Source organism: Pinus tabuliformis, chromosome 3_2 (genome assembly GCF_031772625.1).
Source record: "Pinus tabuliformis cultivar Carrire ecotype Pingquan chromosome 3_2, CPIR1, whole genome shotgun sequence".
Taxonomy (NCBI): domain Eukaryota; kingdom Viridiplantae; phylum Streptophyta; class Pinopsida; order Pinales; family Pinaceae; genus Pinus; species Pinus tabuliformis.
Genome location: NC_142302.1, coordinates 954,347,045 through 954,367,942, shown reverse-complemented (window position 1 = coordinate 954,367,942; position 20,898 = coordinate 954,347,045).

The following is a 20,898-nucleotide window of genomic DNA, read 5'->3' as shown; positions in this document are numbered from 1 at the left end:
TAATAACTAAAATACTCGGTATCTGACGGATTCTTCCTCCAAGAAGACGAAACCGGAGATGAAGTCTCGGCCTCAGTATCCTTTGAAGGTTGTAGTACCTGGAAAGGGTATTTGCGTATACATAGAAATAAAAACCAGAGATTAGCATTATAATATATATATATATATATATATATATATATATATATATATATATATATATATATATATATATATATATATATATATATATATATATATATATATATATATAAACTTTTGTAATGTAGAAAGTGAGGCAGAACGAAAATGAGATAGTTACCATTATATAACCACCCAGAAACCCTGATGTTGTAGATGAACTCCAGCTTGCCAAAGCGTTGAAGGCAAAAGGGCCAGCAAACCCATAAGCAAACTAGGAGCTGAACAACAAAAACCGCAGAATAGGCAAGCGCTCACATCATTCAAGGAGATCCATCATAACAGGTTCCAAATTAGTCGTCTAGAGCAAAGTCGAAGCCCATCAGGGTTCCAAAGAAGCACAATAATGAACATGACCAAAATCGCAAAAGGGTTAATGTCAAAACCCTCGAGAACCGAATGATCATCCCAAATGACAAGGGTCATTGATGAGGGAAGCCAATCCCAAGAAAACAATTTCAGGTGGCCTGCATGGTGTTTAACAGTATGCCACCTAGGCTAGGACAACCAGGGCCTTTAATAGAACTCAGATAGATGGTGAACCATGAGAACATAAAATCTAAGGCGTAATAAATTTTCACTTAGAACTAAATAAATTGAATATAATTGCATTAAAGGTTAATTATTATCGTATGTATGTGTTATCGCGATAGTCTATGAGAGACCCATATGGATTAGATTCATAAGATTTTATTCATGTTTTTCTCTAAATATTTTTTGAAAATAATAAATAGAAATGCGAATAACATGTTGTGGGTTGTAAGGTAAGTATGGTGGTAAGTAGTAAAGAATTCAAAGCTTTATTTACTATTACATTAATTGTTTTATATATATGTTGTTTTATATAAATGGATGTGTTACATATGGTATCAAAGCGAAATCAAGTTTCAAAAACTGAGACCTCTGGGGTAAGAATTAACGGTCTTGATGATGTGCACGTAGGAGGCAACAAAGTTTAGTATGAGGCGAACTGGGAATCCACTACATGGTTTTGTATTGGGAACAGGACCAACACCATTTTAGGAAGGAAATCCTGAGGTCTTGGTGCAATTGGGGGATGAGTCACAAAATCCCAATACAGACATGCAGATGACTATATAAGAATTGAAAGGTGAAATGGCCTAACTTTAGGCAAAAAATGAAAGATTAATGCAGGAACAAAAAAAGATTCTGAAAATTCTATCAGATAGATAAAATCATCGACCCTTAATCCCCAACCCAGAGCACAGCCATACAACTAGGGAACAATAATTCCAAACTGAAAATGTGGAAAGAGAGGGAGGTGAAGAAAACCAAGAAGAAGAATCAGGTAATGTGTCTGATCATAAGGCTCTAAAAGAGCAGAAAATTGAACTCCAAGGAGAGTTTCGAAAAATCAAGCCTCCTCTCTTCAATGGAGAGCTAGAAGAGGTGGCAGAAGCATGGTTAATTAACATGAATAAGTACTTCCAGTTGTACAAGTAGGATTTCAATCTGAAGGCTCGTCTGGCCATTTTCCAGCTTCAAGGGAAAGCCACGTTATGGTGGGAGAAGTTAAGAACCGTTCATGGGGTCAATGAGAAAAATATAACATAGGAGAAATTCCAAAAAAAAAAAATTGAATAAAAATATCTAACCGAAAGGTTTTACGATGAAAAGGCAAAGGAATTCCATCATCTCCACCTAGGCCAAATGACCATGGATGAATTTATAACAAAATTTACATCATTATTGTGGTATGTCCCTTATATTCATGAAGAAAAGGCAAAAGTACAGTGTTTTATCAACAGCCTACCGTTGTTCATGAAGGAAAGGCTGGAATTTGACAACCCAAAGACTATGGACGAAGTCATTTGGAAAGAAAGAATCTGCTATCAGCAAAATAAACCAAAAGGTGACTCGAGTAAAAAGTGGGCTGATAAAAAGGGAATTAAATTTAATCCCAGCCACAAGGGAAATAAGGGCATCATTAAAAAAGACTCATATAAAGGACAAACTAAAAAAAATATGAATAAACCCATATTTAAAGTACCCGGTGAGATCAAGACAAATGGACAGAGCGGCAAAAATGAAGCTAAATTTATTAATAGACCATCAGTGTAGTGTTGAGGGTGTGGAGGCTCACGTTACATCAAAAATTGTCCTCACTGCAAGGAAGCAGATCAGATATCTCAAATTCAAGAGGCATCTACAGTAGGATAAGTGGCTAGAAGCCTTACAGAAATTAACGCAGCACTAGAGGATCAACAGGCAAAATTTTAGCCAACTATGGTTGAGTTTGAAGGTACTATTTTTTACCATACCTGTTCTATTTTAATAGATCCTGGGGCCACTTTAAGTTACATTAGTCCCAGGATAGTGGAACGATGTAAATTAAAAACTATTAAATTTAAAAGCCCATGATTAGTACAGCTAGCCACAAGAGCAAAAAAAAAGAGTTTTATCCAAAGTAAGTAATTGTCCTTTAAAAATAGCTAGTCAACCTATTATAGCTGATATGAATGTGTTACCCCTGGGGTCATACAACATTCTCATAGGTATGGACTAGTTGGAGAAACATTGGTCCCTCATAAATTGTAAGACTAAAATTGTTTGTTTCTGGGATGAACTAGTGGAGGGACTGGAAATTCAAGGTGTGCAGAAACCTCTATAGTTAAGGCCTATAACAACCTCTTAGTTAGCCAAATGCATAAGGAAAGGTTGTCAAGTCTATGCCATATAAGTTTCGTATGCTGACTCAAAGGATAAATCTATATCCCTTGAGAACATACATGTTATACAAAATTTCCATATGTATTTACTGAAGAAATACCAGGTTTACCCCCAAAAAGAGACATAGACTTTACCATTGAGTTAATTCCAGGCGCTGCCCCAATTTCTCGAGCACCATACTGAATGAGCATACCAAAACTAACCAAATTAAAGATGTAACTCTAGGAGTTGCTTGATAAGAACTATGTCCATCCTAGTGTGTCCCCTTGGGGGGCTCCGGTATTATTTGTTAAAGGGAAAGATAGAACCTTGTGCATGTGCATGGATTACCACCAACTAAACAAGCTGACAGTTAAAAATAGGTACCCCCTTCCCCGTATAGACGAAATTTTTGACCAATTGAAGGGTGTTACCGTCTTCTCAAGATTAATCTCTATTCTGGGTATCATCAGATCAAGATCAGGGAGGAAGATATTGCAAAACCTACTTTCATGACACATTATGGTCATTATGAGTTTGTGGTTTTACCATTTGGGCTAACTAATACCCCAGCTACCTTCATGTGTCTCATGAATAGCATTTTTCATCAGTTATTAGATAAATTTGTATTAATCTTCATTGATGACATACTGATCTACTCTCAAAATATGCAGAAGCATAAGGAACATCTCTGCATTGTGTTGCAGGTCCTAAGAGAACATCAATTGTACGTTAAGTACAGTAAATGTGACTTCTTTAAGGAGAAAATACAATACTTGGGACACGTCATCACCAAGGACAGGATTGCAGTTGATCCAAAAAAGATAAGAACCATTATGGAGTGGCCAGTGCCAAAGGATGTGGCTGATATAAGATCATTTATGGGCCTGGTTGGTTACTACCGAAGGTTTGTGGAGGGATTCTCTAGAGTGGCATATCCTATTACCTCCTTACAAAAGAAAGGAAAAACTTTCAAGTGGACCCCTGATTGTCAAAGGAGCTTTGATCAGCTCAAGCATCTTCTTACCACCGCACCTATTCTGAGCATTGTTGATCCCAACAAGGAATATGTGGTTTGTACGAATGCTAGTAAGGAAGGTGTGGGTGGTGTACTTATGCAAGAAGGAAGAGTGGTGGCTTATGAATCTAGAAAACTAAAATAATATGAACAAAGATATTCAGCATATGATTTGGAATTGATAGCAGACATTCACGCTTTAAAAATGTGGCAACACTACCTATTAAGTAAGAGATTTTTATTAATGACTGACCACCATTGTCTGACTAATTATTTCAAGCAGCTGACTTTAAATGCTAGGCAAGCTCACTAGACAGACTTCCTAAGTGAATTCGATTTCAAAATAAAACACATAAAAGGGAAGGAAAATCGGGTGGCAGATGCTTTAAGTCAAAAGATAAGTTGTTTATATGAAATTTATTTTAGTGAATCACAAACGGATTTTTTTGGGTAGATTCAAGAATCAGCCATGCAGGATTCTACATATAGACATTTATGGTAGCAAGCAAAAATTTCTAACAGCCAAGAACAACAATCGGGTTTTGAAATAAATGCAGAAAAATTACTAATTTATAGGAAAATGATATGTTTTCCCAACAAGCCGCATCTAAAAAATTTAATTTTGGATGATCACCATAAGATTCCTTATGCACATCATCCCGATTACCAAAAGATGATTTCTCCCCTACGGGAGGAATTTTTCTAGCTTGACATGAAGAAGGAAGTGGCAGAATACTTAGCCAAATGCTTGGAGTGTTAGCAAGTGAAAGCTGAGCACCAACACCCAGCACGGTTACTTCACCCTCTGCCCATTCTGGAATGGAAATGGGAAACGATATCTATTGATTTCATCACCGGACTGCCTAAGTCAAGAAAACAAAATGACTCCATCATGGTGGTGGTGGACAAACTGAGAAAATCAGCTCATTTTATACCTATCCAATCAACTTATAGAGCAGTCCAAATTGCTAATATTTTTATGCAGCACATTTTTAAACTGCATGGAATTCCCAAGATGATCATTTCCGACTGAGATGTAAAGTTTACATCAGCTTTCTAGAAAGCCCTCTTTGAAGGTATGGGGACACAACTGCACTTCAGTACAGCTTATCATCCACAAACGGATGGGAAAACTGAACGAGTGAATCAAGTTATCAAAGACACATTGCATGTTTATGTCATGCAACAACCCACTAAATGGGAAGACTATCTTCACCTGGTGGAGTTTTCCTACAATAATGGGTACCATGTGTCCTTACAAATGAGCCCCTTCGAGGTACTATATGGGCCCAAGTGCAGGACACCCTTGAGTTGGAGTGGACCAGAGGATAAGTTGTTTCTAGGACCAGATATGTTAGAAGAGATGGAAGAAATGGTGAAAAAGGTAAGAATCAATTTAAGAGCTGCTCAGGACCGACAAAAGAATTTTGTCGATCAGAAGAGAAGCTTCCAAGAATTCCAAGTAGGGGATCATGTCTACATTCAAGTTCGAGCCAAGAAAAGTACCTTACAATGGGTCGGGTGTGCTAAATTAGCACCCTGATTTTGTGGACCCTTTCAAATCCTGGCTCAAATTGGACCAGTGACTTACCAACTTGCCTTACCTAGTCACATTTGTGTACACAATGTCTTCCACATCTCTCTACTTAAGAAATATGTGTATGATGTTAAACACGTAATTAAATGGCAATACATTTAGGTAATATATAAATATGTTTATATATGGTCTCTCTTTAGGGATATATATCAAACAAACTAGTTAAGACTTTACAATTTTTATTTTTATTTTTGTTATGTTCAGATCGAACCATAAGGCAAGTTCCTAGTCAAACCTCTAGTTATACTAGATCATAGAGAATTAATGTTGCAAAAACGAGTTATCGCAAAGGTTAAAGTGTAGTGGCAGCACTATGGGCCAGAAGAGGCCACCTGGGAAGATGAGCAGGTTATGAAAGAAAACTTTCTGGAGTTATTTACAGTAGAAGAACATCTGGACGATGTTCCATATTAGGGGGGAAGATGTAATATCCCCCTTTAATGTAAATATTATTTCTTTTACTGCAACAAAACAAACTATTATTTTTCTGAAAACATAAATTGTTTTTGAATTAAGTTATGAGAAGGAATTTTGCAGTTATTAGTGAAAATAATGTTTCTTTAATTAGTTAGTTAAAAGAAGCAGTTACATATTCCAAGAAAAGAAACCAAATCCTGGAAAGTATTTGAGAAGAAAATGATTAAGAAGATAGGGGTATCTGAGATTAAGAAAAGGAGGAAGAGAACATTGCTAAGAGATCAGGCAGTTGTGTTAGTTAAGTCTGTTTAAGACCAGATAGCTAGAGACACACTTAGTCTCTAATGAGAAAGAATTCCTTGGAGCAAGGATAACATGGGGGGAGATCTATTGTTATAGTAAATCTCATGGGAGGGTGGTAAACACAGTGCAGGACTAAATATAGACCAAAACAAGAGTAACCAAATACTGATTAGTTGAAGAATCGGTTGTCAGTCATAACATCATATAAGTGACACTCTTTGTTTAAAGCTTACAACTTACGTATATTAATAAATCTTAACCTGTAAAATCAAATAAGTATTATTCAATAAGTTTAATTCCTATTGGTTATCAAAGAGATTATAATAGTACAGAGCCTTTTAATAGTGGCAATGAAATTTGTGCAAAACTATTAAATAGAAATTACATGAACAAGTATCAGAGAAGATAACACCTTTATTACATGAATGTAGATTGCAGCAAATATGTAGATTGCAGCAAATATGTATATTGTGGAAAATGTGTAGATTGCAGTAAATATCTAGATTGCAGTAAATAACTAGAAAGACAATGCATATAAACCCTATGATAGACAAGATAGTAACAGCGTATTTTCAGTAACATGCTCAGGTAGATATATACTAACTTATGTACTATAGATAGAAAATTTAGTTGGAAGAAATTACGAGATTTTGATCTATGGAGAAATCTTAAGTACAAAAGATTGTCAAACAAATTACACAGGAAAGTAAAGATTATTTTTCTAAGAGAAGCAAAGGAAACCCTTAGAGGGTTTAGCACTTGAAATACAAATAATAAATAGGATTAACATCATAAAATATATGAATTGCTTCTTGCAATAAATGGGAATTTTGAATTCAAACCCTAACTGCTTTCACAGACTCCAATAGAACTGAAGCCAGAAGAACTAGCAGGTATATTGAAACAGTCTGGCACTCCTCGAGGGATTCCATGCAAATGAAATACCCCACGAAATATTAGTAGGCTTAGTACATAATTTCTAAATCATAAAACGAAGGATTATAAATGCCAAATATTCAAGGAATTCAAAGATATCACCAGAATTTGACATGGCTTCATTATAAAAAATAAAAACACTAGTAAACAGAGATATTCCTTTGAAGAGGAAACCAAAACATTCTTGACATTATCACAATTCCATAACTTATGAGAATACATATGATTTCCATAATAAAAGTCCATATCATCAAACTAGACATCACACAGAGTCTTGATAGAGGATTGAGAATGATATAAACTAAAATCATTCATTATAATAATTCTAGTTATGCAAAAATTGTATGTAATAGAGACAGAACCAGAATTACAAGCAATGGTCGGGGCCATTTTAATCTTAAATTACAAAACCGGTATCACAATGGAAATCCATCTTCCATAAGCTGAGAATGAAGGTTAGAACTACTAACACAACAGATAAACTATATAGCAAGTTGGCCCTCTCACCACAGAAACCTTGATAACAAGATAACTTAATAACTAAAATACTCGGTATCTAGCGGATTCTTCCTCTGGGAAGACGAAACCGAAGATGGAGTCTCGGCCTCAGTATCCTCTTAAGGTTGCAATACCTGGAAAGGGTATTTTCATAGACATAGCAAGAAAAACTAGAGATTAGCATTATCATATATATATATATATATATATATATATATATATATATATATATATATATATAATGTAGAAAGTCAGGCAGAATGAAAACAAGATAGTTACCATTGTATAACCGCCCAAAAATCTTGATGTCGTAGTTGAACTCCATCTCACTTGAGCGTTGAAGGAAAAAGGGCCAGCAAACCCTAAAGCAAACCAGGAGCTGAACAACAGAACCACAGAATAGGCAGGCGCTCACATCAGGCAAGGAGATCCATCGTAACAGGTTCCAAATCAGTTGTCCAGAGCAGAGTCGAAGCCCATCAGGGTTCCAAAGAAGCACAATAATAAACAGGACCAAAATCACAAAAGGGTAAATGTCAAAACCCTCAAGAACCGAACGATCATCCTAAATGACAAGAGTCGTTAATGAGGGTAGCCGATCCCAAGAAAAATGTTGCAAGTAGCCCGCGTGGTGTATAACAATACGTCACCTAGGCTAGGACAGATAGGACCTTTAATATAACTCAAACAGATGGCAAACCATGAGAACAAAAAATCTAAGGCATAATCAACTTGTACTGAGAACCAAATTAATTGAATACAATTACACTAAAGGTTAATTATTATCGTATGTATGTGTTATCACCATAGGGTATGAGAGACCCATATGGATTAGATTCATAAGATTTTATTCATGTCGTTCTCTAAATATTTGTTGAAAATCGTAAATAGAAATGCGAATAACATGTTGTGGGTTGTAAGGTAAGTATGGTGGTAAGTAGTAAAGAATTCAAAGCTTTATTTACTATTACATTAATTTTTTTTATATATGTTGTTTTATATAAATGGATGTGTTACAGATTTCTTCTAACTTTATATTTGGTAAATAATGTTAGAAGATGCTTTTCTTCATATTAAAATGATTAATAATATTATCATAATTAATTTTGGTGTTATAATGAAAATGAAAAAAAGAAATGTTACAAATAAATATTGCATTGAAAGTTGGAAGACCAAAATTACATCTTATCTCTTTCTTAATTTTAGTTTCAAAAATAAACCAATCTTATTAAAATAACAAAAAAAAATCATAAACTTTATAATGGAAGGGAGATGTAGACAATATCCAAAACCTCATAGTAGGATAAAATTTGTGAAGTCTATCAAATTTGTGAAGTCTATCATTTTAAGAAGCGTTTTCTATTTGAATATTTGAACTTAAGAAGAAGCTAAAGTTGTTTGCTTTATTGGAGAAAATGTTTTCTATCTCTTTTTTCTTATGAGTGTCGAGTAAACACTATAAAGCTAAGTCCTAGTATACTAATAAGAAGGACATTTTAAGAATAAATTGATTTTTATGGTCCGCCTCCTATAAAAAAAAATATGGATCGTTTCCTATGCCCACTTTCACCATGAAGCATGTGAATTGTCATCCTATTTTAATTTTATTTTATTCTCTATTTCTTGATCCAAAATTAGCTGGTTATAAATTTCATAGCTTATTTTTACACAAAGATTCTTTATATAATCCCAAAATTCACTTAACATGCAATTTGATATCGTACTTCTACTTAAAAACAATCACATAAATAGCATTTGTAAACTCATATTGATAATTTAATTCAGTAGGCGCCTTGGCTACGTCTCGAGATTCATTTAATGCAAAAATCTCTTTATTATTTCTCATTGAATGAGATTCTGAAATATTCTCATTCTCACCACAAATGGCTCATGTACCCAAATGACCACTCATCTCGCAATAGGTGCAATAATTCCACAACTATGGATCCTTCTTGTCATTTTCTTTCTTACAATATATAGATTTATATTTCCTATACATTAACATTCTCTTCGAATGCTAGGAAACTTTATGATTTTTTAACCCAAAAAATGAACATGCAATATTATGCCATAAATCATGAATTAAATTACCATGTTTCTTATAATCAAAAGAAACTTTATTGTATTCATGCATATGCCTTTGATGGTTGTCTTTATCACAACTATGTCAAGGTGAACCTGCTAGTGTGTGATTGTTTGTTGAAAAAGTACTTGCTCTAGTAGTTTTGGAACACTCCCCAATCTCCTCTTTACCATATCCTAGGCCATCATATTGAGGTTTGTCTTCAAACCCAATGGGTTTTGTTATTCCTTAGCTATGGATTCCTAAGCCCTTTCCTTCATAACCCATTTTTCTAATAATGTCAATCTAATTCCTTGAATGTGCTTCTCGAAAGAACCAAAACAAGCATGTTCTTGTGATGACATTGTACGTGAACAATTATGGCATACACTTCGTGAGGACCTCTTCTTAAACTTATAATTGCATCTCCATCTCTTTGAGTCTATCTTGAAGCTCGTACTTCTCATCCTCCATTGTTTTCAACTATTGTTGCAACTTAGTACTTTCTCTTTATTCATTATACATTTCCTCCACCATTTTTGTCATGGTTAATAATCTTTAAGAAAAGTTTAGTATTTACAAATATGTACAAAAACAAGATCACAGAGGTTTTCATTTCTAGGAATTTCCATTTTCAGATCTTTCTCCATATTTTAGTTTAAAAAGCTATTAAGTATTCACACTATTAAAAATAGTTAACTTAGCTCTCATACCAAAATTTATCCTCATGGATCATTTCTTCATGGTACCAAATAGTTAACTTAGCTCTCATACCAAAATTTATCCTCATGGATCATTTCTTCATGGTACCATAATTTATCTTTGAATATAACTCTTATAACGCTTGTGTTGTTAACCATATTTTAAAGAGTGAGCTCCTCTTTAACCCTATGGTAGTTTAATGGAGAAATAACATTATTATGTCATCATCTCTTAAGCCTCAAGTCCTTTCTATTAGAATTCAAATACATTCTAAGAAACCTTTCATCAAAGACCATGTTAATTATCTTATGCATTTACATTATATCATAGCCTTAGTTTATAAGAGGAGAATGGGATGGGACTTATTTCACTTAACTTTAATATTATAAACCATATATCACTTTTGTATTGGCTGAAATTTTCTTTAGGATTGTTTAGAATTTTTGTAATACCAAACTTCATAGCCACAAAAAGTAAGCAGAATAAGAACGGCCTTAAAAAGGACTTTATTTTGTTTTATAAATAAATAAATAAATAATCTATTTATTTACAATTTTTTATGATTGAAATATGTTTTCTACTCTCCATTATTTCTTTTGTTCACATTATAGTTCCACTTAAGTCAATTCAAAATGATTATATTAATTAAATTTCTATTAGTTCTTATCTTTATAAGTTAGGTTAAATTGTTTTCTTATACTTAATAATAATAAATTTAATCTTATCCATATTTATAAATGTTAACATAAAATAATAATAATAATAATAATAATAACTAATTAAAAAATTATAATTCTTCATTTCTTGTTTAGTATTATGAGCAGTTCCTTTAAGGAGAATAATATCATCAATATATATATAGAGAGAGAGAATGAGGATTATCTCAACGAAGGTAGTGTTAGAGTAGAAATGTTTTTCTATGTATATCTCTAACTAATGAATATAAATTCCAAAAATGGGTATGGGATGAGGGGCAAGGTTTCATTTACTTTCTTATAATCAATTATCATAATTATCAAACTTGGCGATAAATTTCTTATAACCTCATTGATGCAGTTCTCAAATCTAAAGGAACCATTACATAATTTATTCTCTAAATTCAATAGTTTTTTAAGGTACTACATCACAACCTTTCCTAAAGTCAAGAAAGTAAAAAAGAATATCACTTTTATTATTTATGCATTTCTATGCAATAAGCATAACTATAATTAATTGGTTCATCTATGGAATAGAGTTTCTAAAACTAGCATGGCATGGATTTTAACTCTTTTTTCATGATTTTATAACCATAAGCTAATATTTTTTTGAAGAGTGATTCCATACAAGTTGGATAAAATATGTCTAATCATGATCGTGGTGTAATTTGAAGCACTAGTTTTGTCACCACATTTCAGAATGGTAACAATGAAGTTACCGATCCAAGGTTTATGGGTCCCATGTTTAAATGATAAACTCAAAATCCTATAAATGTGAGATAAAAGAAATATAGATTCTCATTTTATACTTCAATCATCATATCTTTAAATGTCCTTAGCTTTCACTTTTTGTAGGCACTTAACCCCAAATTCAATGTCACACAAATTAAGAACGTCTTCCTCATCAATAAGTTTCTGAAAGTTTAGTAAAATGTTAAGTTTTCATAAAACATTTTAAGATATGAATTAAAGAAATCATAGAGAATGTAGTTCTTTTGTCCTTGAAAAATTTTAGGTTCTAAATAATAAATGTGTAAAAGTATTTCCTACCTTATATTTACAAAGCACATAATTGTTCTTTTTTTTAAATGGCACTTTATAATTATTATTTTTCCATGAAAAAACATTATTGTTCATATCTTAAAATGGAAATTAGAATATGAAATTACAAGAAATTATTGACTCCTTCAAGACCAAAGGTCTCAATTGTCTAGTACCAAAAATATTCTAAACAAAAAAGCATAGGATTATTTGTTGGAAATAATAATTAATACTGAGAGGAGGTGTTAGGTCCCTATACTACTAATGTAACCCATTATTGTTATTAGTACAACCCCCTTATTTTATTATTATACCCACATAGTCCCCATTTTGTTATTATTGTGCCCCATAGAATCCCATTATTATTATTTTTGTGCCCCTAAAATATTATTCTTTTGTAGGCTCTGATTGTATCGAGACCCCTAAGACTCCTATATATAGAAAGGAGGTCTTGTCATTTGTATCATCCAAAAATTGTTCATTTGTGTAATGTAAAGGAGGTTATTCCATTGAATAGGGTTATTTCTAAGTTGTTGATCTATCTTTTCTATATTTTTATGAGTTGGTTTCATAACATTTGGTATCAGAGCTTTGGATTCTATGGTTTCGCTGCACCAAATAGGTCATCATGGAATTTTTGCTATAAATGTTTCACTATGAAGTTTTAAAAGCTAAAAAAAAAACCATTTGAGCCAAAATCATTCTCAACCTTGAGTCTGAATTTCAGATCTTGTCTCACTATATTTTCAGAGATATGATCCAAGGAGGTTATGGTTTCTGCAGGCTCCCGAATTACATCCCAAATAGGTGACCTTGGAAAAAACATCATAACATTTTCTGTGAGCATCAGATTGAAATTTCATCAAAATTTTCCGAAAGAGGACGGGCTATAGTTTTTTTGTATCATTTTCAGGTCTGAAGGTCGAAATGGTCACACGTGGCAGGTCGTGCAAGTTTGATCTACTGAATGAGTCTATAATCCAGTCATCGTAGGAGATTTGGCATAGCTATTCCTTGAAGAATATAATATTGATTAGACTCGTGGGGTTAGAAAGAGGATTCAAAGAGCTACCACAAGACACAATTTCAAAACTTGGAGATACGAAATTACAAAGTTACAGTCATTTCAATATTGAGCTCATGAAATCAAGAAAAAGCGATATGAGGAATTTTGATGGCAAGGATCTAGTAATTGGATACTACAAATGGAGCAATATTTTTATCTACATGATGTACAACTGTTACAAAAGGTATGTGTTGAATCTTTATATTTATAATTGAATCAATTTTTATGGTATAAATGGATTTTTTCTCATAAACAACTTGTCACCTAGTCAACTTTCACGAAGGAAATGATAGCGAATTATGAGGATATAAAGAGCAACAACTTCTTTACAAAATTGATAAATATCAAACAAAAGGGTTCAATGGAAGAGCACATTGAGGACTTCCAAAACTTGAATATAAGGGTAAACGATATTCCAGAGAAGTAGAGGTTAAGATTTCAAAACAATTATATGCTTAAGAATTCAATTGTGGGGAAATGCGCAGATATAGGGTTTGAAGCAAGGTATCATTGTTGGACACCATGGAGAGGCAAGAGGGGTGAAACAAGTTCCACTCCCTCCTAGAGTCATGCAATCTCGAACTACTTGAAGAAGCCAATGGAAGTAGAAACTGGGAGTATCAGTATGGAAAAAAAGAAAAACATCCAACCACAGGGGCAGGAAGAAAATCAGGAGGGAGTAAGAAGAGAGAAGAGAACAGGAGGAGGTAGTCAGAGACCTGACCACAAGAATCTGACAGGATGCTGCAAACCTAGGTCAACCATTACACCCCAGGTGGTGTTAAGTGATCCAATGCTACAGGTGCATAGGGACCATATGGAGACTTATGCAGTAGTATGCAAATTTATGGGGATATGGCCAACAAAAAGGGCTTTGCATGCATGGATAAAGAACCATTGGAAACCCAAAGGAGAAATAACTCTCCACCTTGGATCCAAGGTTTTCTTCACAGTAGTATTCACAAATTTAGAGGACAAAGACAGAGTGTTCGAAGGAGGACCATATTTTTATGTTGTTGCAGGCCTATACATGCAACCATGGGTGATGAACTTTGCCTCAAAAGAAGAAACGTTTACATCAGTGCCAGTATGGATAATACTCTACTCCCTACCTTTAGATTATTGGCTGCCAGAATCCTTAAAAGCCATAGGCAATAATCTAGGTCATTTTTCTAAAATATCAGAAGTGACACTACATGGAAAATACACCTCGTTTGCCCGAATATGCATAGGAATGGACCTTTCTGGAGCACTTCCAGATGAAATCATTCTAGAAGTATATGATGAAGAATGGGTGCAGGTGGTGGACTACAAACATGTCCCATTTAGATGTCGCAAATGTCATGAACATGGGCACCTCTTTAGAGACTGCTCTTTAAACAAAATGGAGAGTAGTATTAAAGTCAACACAACCAAAGATGCAGAAGGTTATACCAAGGTGGGTGGCAGAGAGAAGGGAGGGAAAAAGACCCAAAAGATAATTAGCGAGAAGAAGCAACTAGGTTAGAATAGGTTCAAGATATTAGAAGAGGAATATGGGAACAATGGAACAAACCACATATTGGAGGATAATCCTATAGAGAAGGAAAAAGATGAAAGCATGGAGGATAGACCTGAAAATAGAAAGAAAAAGGAGGATCTGCCAAGCACTAAGGAACTTGACAGGGACCATGAGATGACCCCAAGTGAAGTTGGAATAGAGGACCATGATCTATAGGAAATTCTTGAAAGGGAGAATCTCGATCTAGAAAATTTCCTGGAGCAGGGAAAAGCCAAAGAGGTTGATTCTCTACCACAAGGGGAGTTTAATAGAGTACAACAACTTTTCCTTTAGAGATCTCAAGCAAAGGGTTATGGGGCCAAAAGAAACCATGATAGTCAGGAAAGCGAAGGGGTAAAAACAATGGAGGCAACATTGGGACATGGTCCCAAGAATCCAGGTAGGAAAAGAGGAAGAAAAAGATAAAATGAGTTGCTGATAGATTGTGGAAAACTCATGATCAACTCAGGTAAGATGAAAGACCTTACTAGTTACTCATTTACAAACCTTTCTTAATGAAGCTTACAACATGGAATATTATGGATCTAGGAAGTAAAAGGAAACAAAGAATTCTTAGCAACATAATAAAAGAAGAAAAACTAGATATGGTGTTTATCCAGGAAACAAAATATTCAATAGATAAAATAAGAGAGATACATAACAAATTGTTGATCAAGTATGAATATCTAGAAGTTAAAGCAGATAACACAGCAGGAGGGATTCTCACACTTTGGACCCCCCAAAAACTTGGAATCCTAGATGTTGAAGCATCTAGGAACTACCTATCGATGGTGATCCAACCTTTGGCTGATAAGGAAGTATATTTGATCACAATTGTCTATGGTCCTCAAAAACTTGAAGACAAACTCAAGCTGCTTACCTCTCTAAATGAGCTTAGAGAAAGGCATCTAGTTATCCCATGGATTATGGGAGGGGACTTTAATATGATCAAATCTCTTTCTAGAAAAAAAGGTGGCACTAGAACACTAGGCAGATACTCCATAGCCTTTTAGATCTTCTTAAACTACATGAGGCTAGTGGATACAGAGACAAGAAATGGTACCTTCACCTAGAATAATAAGAGGGGAGGGGCTTCTCAAGTGGCCTCTAAACTAGATAAATTCATAATCTATAAGGACCTCATCCTCATGGGCCTTGACTTGTCATATACAATCCTCCCTTTTGGAGGCTCGGATCACTGGCCTATCCAACTTGAAGCCTCCTATATAAGCACTCCGAGAAACAGACCTTTTAGGTTTGAAAACATTTAGCGAACCCATCCTGACTTCATCAGCGATATTGAAAAATGGTCGAAAGAAGATATGCACATTCAAGGTACTAAGATGTTTCTTCTATATCAAAGATTGAAACATATCAAACTCGGGCTGAAAGATTGTAACAAAAATGAGTTTGGAAATATCTTTAAAGCCAAAAAAGAAGTTGAACAAAAACTATAGGGAATTAACGAGGTCCTCATCTTGGATGGCTTTACCGAGGAAAGGAGAATACAAGCTAACTCTCTACAATTGGAATGCGAAGACATATGCAAACAAGAGGAGATCTTATGGAGACATAAATCGAGGGTACAATGGATAAAAGAAGGAGAAAGAAACATAAAGTTTTTTCACAAGTCTACCATGGATCATAGATATCATAGTAAGATCTCAAAACTCAAAGACACTCAAGGAAAACATCTCAGCACCCACAAAGAAATAGAATCAACTTTGGTACAACATTTCCAAAGCATAGCAAAGGAGCCTCACATAGACAGATCACAATTCATCAATGACTTCACAAAGCACATTCCTAAGCTTGTGACAAGAGAAGACAATTACAATCTTAACAGGCCAGTGACTGAAGAGGAGGTTAGTGAAATCATCAAAGAGATACAAAATTGGAAAGCTCCAGGCCTGAATGGGTTCAATGTAGACTTTTTCAAAGCATGTTGGGAAATAGTCAAGCAAGACATGCTTGATGTGGTGGAGGACTCGAGGCAAAAAAAAATTGTTTTGAGGTCGCTTAATGCTTCTTTCATTACTTTGATTCCAAAGCAGGAAAAAGCTATGACACCAGATAGATTTAGACCCATAGCATTATGCAATGTGGTATAAAAAGTTATTTCCAAAATCATTGCAAATAGGCTTAAGCCTCTTCTTCCAACTCTTTTGTCTAAGGAGCAAATTGGATATGTGGAAGGAAGGCAAATTCTGAATAACATCATTCAAGCTCACGAGGTGGTACACTTTCTCAAGAGAAATAAGTAGGCAGGTATGATCATACAACTTGATCTAGTAAAGGCTTATAATAAGCTAAGTTGGGCATACATCAGGGAAGTACTATCAATGTATGGCTTTGACTATAATTAGATAAGATGGGTAATGGCCCTTGTCACCACCTCTAGTTTTTCCATCCTGCTTAAGGGCTCGCCATCTAGAACCTTTAGGCCTTTGAGAGGCCTCAGACAAGGAGATATGCTCTCCCCTTTCCTCTTCATTCTCACGATGGAAGGTTTAGGTAATGCAATCAAATCTGCCAAAGAAGAAGGAAAAATCCAAGGTCTTAAACTCACCCAGAGTGGGGATGCCTTGACTCATCAACAATTTGTAGACGATACCATGTTGTAGGGTACACCCATGATCAAGGAAGCTAAAGCTTTCAAGCAAATCCTGAACAACTTTTCTATGGCTAGGGGTACAGAAGTAAGCCTTACCAAACAAAAAAATTTCTTTTTTAATACTGACATCACTATTCAGAGAAACCTCACTAGAATTCTCAGCTTTCAAAGAGAACAACTACCCTCCAAATATTTGGGAATTCCTCTAACGAACAAACCTCTAAGCAAGGCAATTTGGGAGCCAGTTACTAATAAACTCCAGGACAAAATCTAGAAATGGACAAACAGGTCTTTGAATTTAGTAGGACAACTAGTGTTAACAAAATTAGTCCTATAAATTGTTCTGACCTTCATGTTTTCTTCCCTTCCTGCTCCCAAAGGGGTCATGCAATAAATGAGAAATATACAAAGAGACTTTCTTTGGGGCAAAGGGGAAGAGAAAAAGAAATGGGCTTTGGTAGCTTGGGATAAGATCTGTAAACCTAAGACACATGGAGGCTTGGGACTTGATGACCCTGAAACTCTAAGCAAAGTTTTTGGGGAAAAACTATTGTGGATATGGCTTAAGGAATCAACAACCCCTTGGGTCAAGGTCTAGAAACAGAAGTATGCAAATACTTGGCAATAAAGGGATCACATTCGAATGTCTAGGCTTATCAAAGGCTCCCACATTTTGAACAAATCTTGGGAGAATAGAGCCATTGTTCAGAAACATAGTTTCTGGGAGATCATAGATGGAAACCTAGCTTGGTTTTGGGAGGAAAACTGGCAATAAGAACCTAACCTATTAAGAGAAGAACTAGCCAACCTCAAGAATGACACTGACAACAAAGGCTTAGTCAGGGTAAATGATTTTTGGGATCAGGATAGGAGCAAAGGAAAATGGAGAATATGGAAGAACTTGGTATATAGTGAAGATACCCCTTTGAAAGCCCAGGCAGAAGCACTTGCAATTATCTTAGAATAGAGAAATATTTTTACTTCAACATCATCAGACCAACTGAGATGGGGAACAAATAACGAAGGCAACTTCAACCTCAAAGAAGCTAATAGAATAGCCCTAGGCCTTGACTTTCCAAACCTAGATAAGGTATGGAAGGACCTATGGCAGAACCAGAACTGGATGAAAATCAAACTCTTCATGTGGTTGGTGCACCACAAAAAAATTCTGACTTGGGAAAACATTCAGAAAAGAGGTGTTTTCGATCCATCTAGGTGCCAGTTATGTGAAATACAAGAAGAAACAATGGAACACATACTCAACCTCTGCCCATTCACCTCCACCTTTTGGAATTGGGTGGCTTCAATATTCATAAAAATGGATAAAGACAATTGTAGCATTACTGGCACTTTGAAGAATTAGAGGAGAAACTTCTCTAAAAATGAAATAATCAACAAAGCTTGGGCTCTGGTTCCAGGCTTTCTAATCTAGGATGTCTAGAAAGAATACAACAATAGGATCTTCAAGAATAGAATTGGTTCATCCCAGAGCATCATAGCTCAAATCATTAGACAACTCCAGGAGACTGTAGGAACACTTCTAAAGAACCGCCCTGAGATCCAACCTGAAGACTAGGATGCACAAATACTTTTGTAGTTGGGACTATATGTGCCTTTCCCCCAGGGCATAAGTAAGACTGTAAGTCGTATAATAGTAGATAAGGACTTTTGGAAACCTCCTCCTCATGGTTTTATGAAATGCAATATAGATGGAGCCTCTAAAGGAAACCCTGGGATCGCTGGATATGGTGGAGTAATAAGAGATGAGCAGGGATATATAAAAGTCATCTTTCATAGTCATTTGGGGAAGGCTACTAATAATATGGCAGAACTCATGGCCCTTGAGCAATGCCTAGAAATCTTGATTGATTCAAATTTACATAATACCATCATTGAAGCTGACTCTGAGTTGATAATTAATTCGGTCAAGAAAATATGCAATGGCTCAGCACCAAAAAAGGTGTCGAAACACTGGCGGTTATTGCAAGTCTATCAACGTATCCAATCCCACCTGAGAGCCCTAAGAACCCTCAGTTTTGTTCATGTGCGCTGAATAACCAATAGGGTAGTGGATATTTTGGCAAATGAAGGAGTTCTATGTACCAAAAGTAACAAAATATATGACTAGATGTTGACTCCCCCAGGAAGATTGCGGGAAGACTGTCACAGATAGGCTACCATAGATAGGGAGTACTTTCTGAGCATGAGAAATAAGCAAAGGGAAGACTGATGGAAACAGAAGAGAATGGGTCTAACACAGGGAAGAAACAAATGGTAATAGTGAGCAGGATGATAGGCACCCACCTAAAGTGTGCACTAAACTCCATAATACTATGGTTTCGGGCTGGAAACCACATAAAGGCTAACTCTATGAACGGACCTGAAATTCATAAAATGATGGCTCATTATCTCTTTGGGTCTGTAGGCATAGTTAATGTGTGGTCACGTTGATGAGATCACAGTCATACTATGGATTTCAGGCGATAATATGCATGACCGTTAACTGTCCAAACTGACCTGAAATCCTTTAAAACCGTGACTTCTTTTTGCTTCGGGTTCGTAATGGATGTTAAAACGCTGACTTGTTGCCAAGACCTTTTTGGATCTCCTTGATCCTGTGGATTTTGATCGGATATAGTGCTCACTGGTTATTACCTCGTTCGGACCCAAAATTGTTTAGTGGGAAGGCCTATGTTTCTTTTCGGGTCTGGTTGTGGAGTTAAAGGGAATGCATGTAGGCGGCCTGAAATGACCTATTAACTATTTATTCTTTGAAGGTTGGATCACATGGTCTTTGGGTCATCAATTCTTCCGTAGGTTACGCTAGGCCCCTTTGGGTACTTTTTTGGGCCCTTAATATGTTGGGCCCCGTAAACTAAGGCAAACAGGCTTCTTTTTGCATGACAAGTTTTTCTGGCTTGGTAGTTTTTAGTGCTACTATATGTAAATTATGTATTTTTTCTAGATTAATAGAAGATCCTACTCTCACTTGATAGAATAAAAAAAAAAAATTATTCCAGAGAAGTAGAGGATTGATGTCTTCATATGGACTTTAAAGGACAACATTCAACATGAGGTTTGTCTTTGGGAACATGAATCACTAGAGAAGGCATTTAGGTTGGCAAGAAAAATTGAAAGAAAAATTATGGAAACCATAAATCCTACCACTCACAATTATAAATCTAGAAGTATTGTTGATCCTAGCCTTCCACAACCTACAAAGTTGACACCACAGCAATTAGATGGAAAAGGAGAAAATGACCTTTGTTATAGTTGTGATAGAAAAAACACTAAAGGTCATAAGTTTTTTGAGAATAAATTATTTTACATTGATTTTGAAGAGGAGGAAAAAAGGATCAAGAAATGTCAAAAGAAAAGGATATACACTGGGAACCAACCCCAGAGAAAGAAGAAATAAATCTGACCATATCTTGTAATGCATTGGCCGGAATTACCACTCCTCAAACTATCAATATAGAAGGACATATCAAGAACAAAAATGTAATATTGTTGATTGATTCAAGAAGTAACCATAATTTTATTCATTCTAAGATAGCCA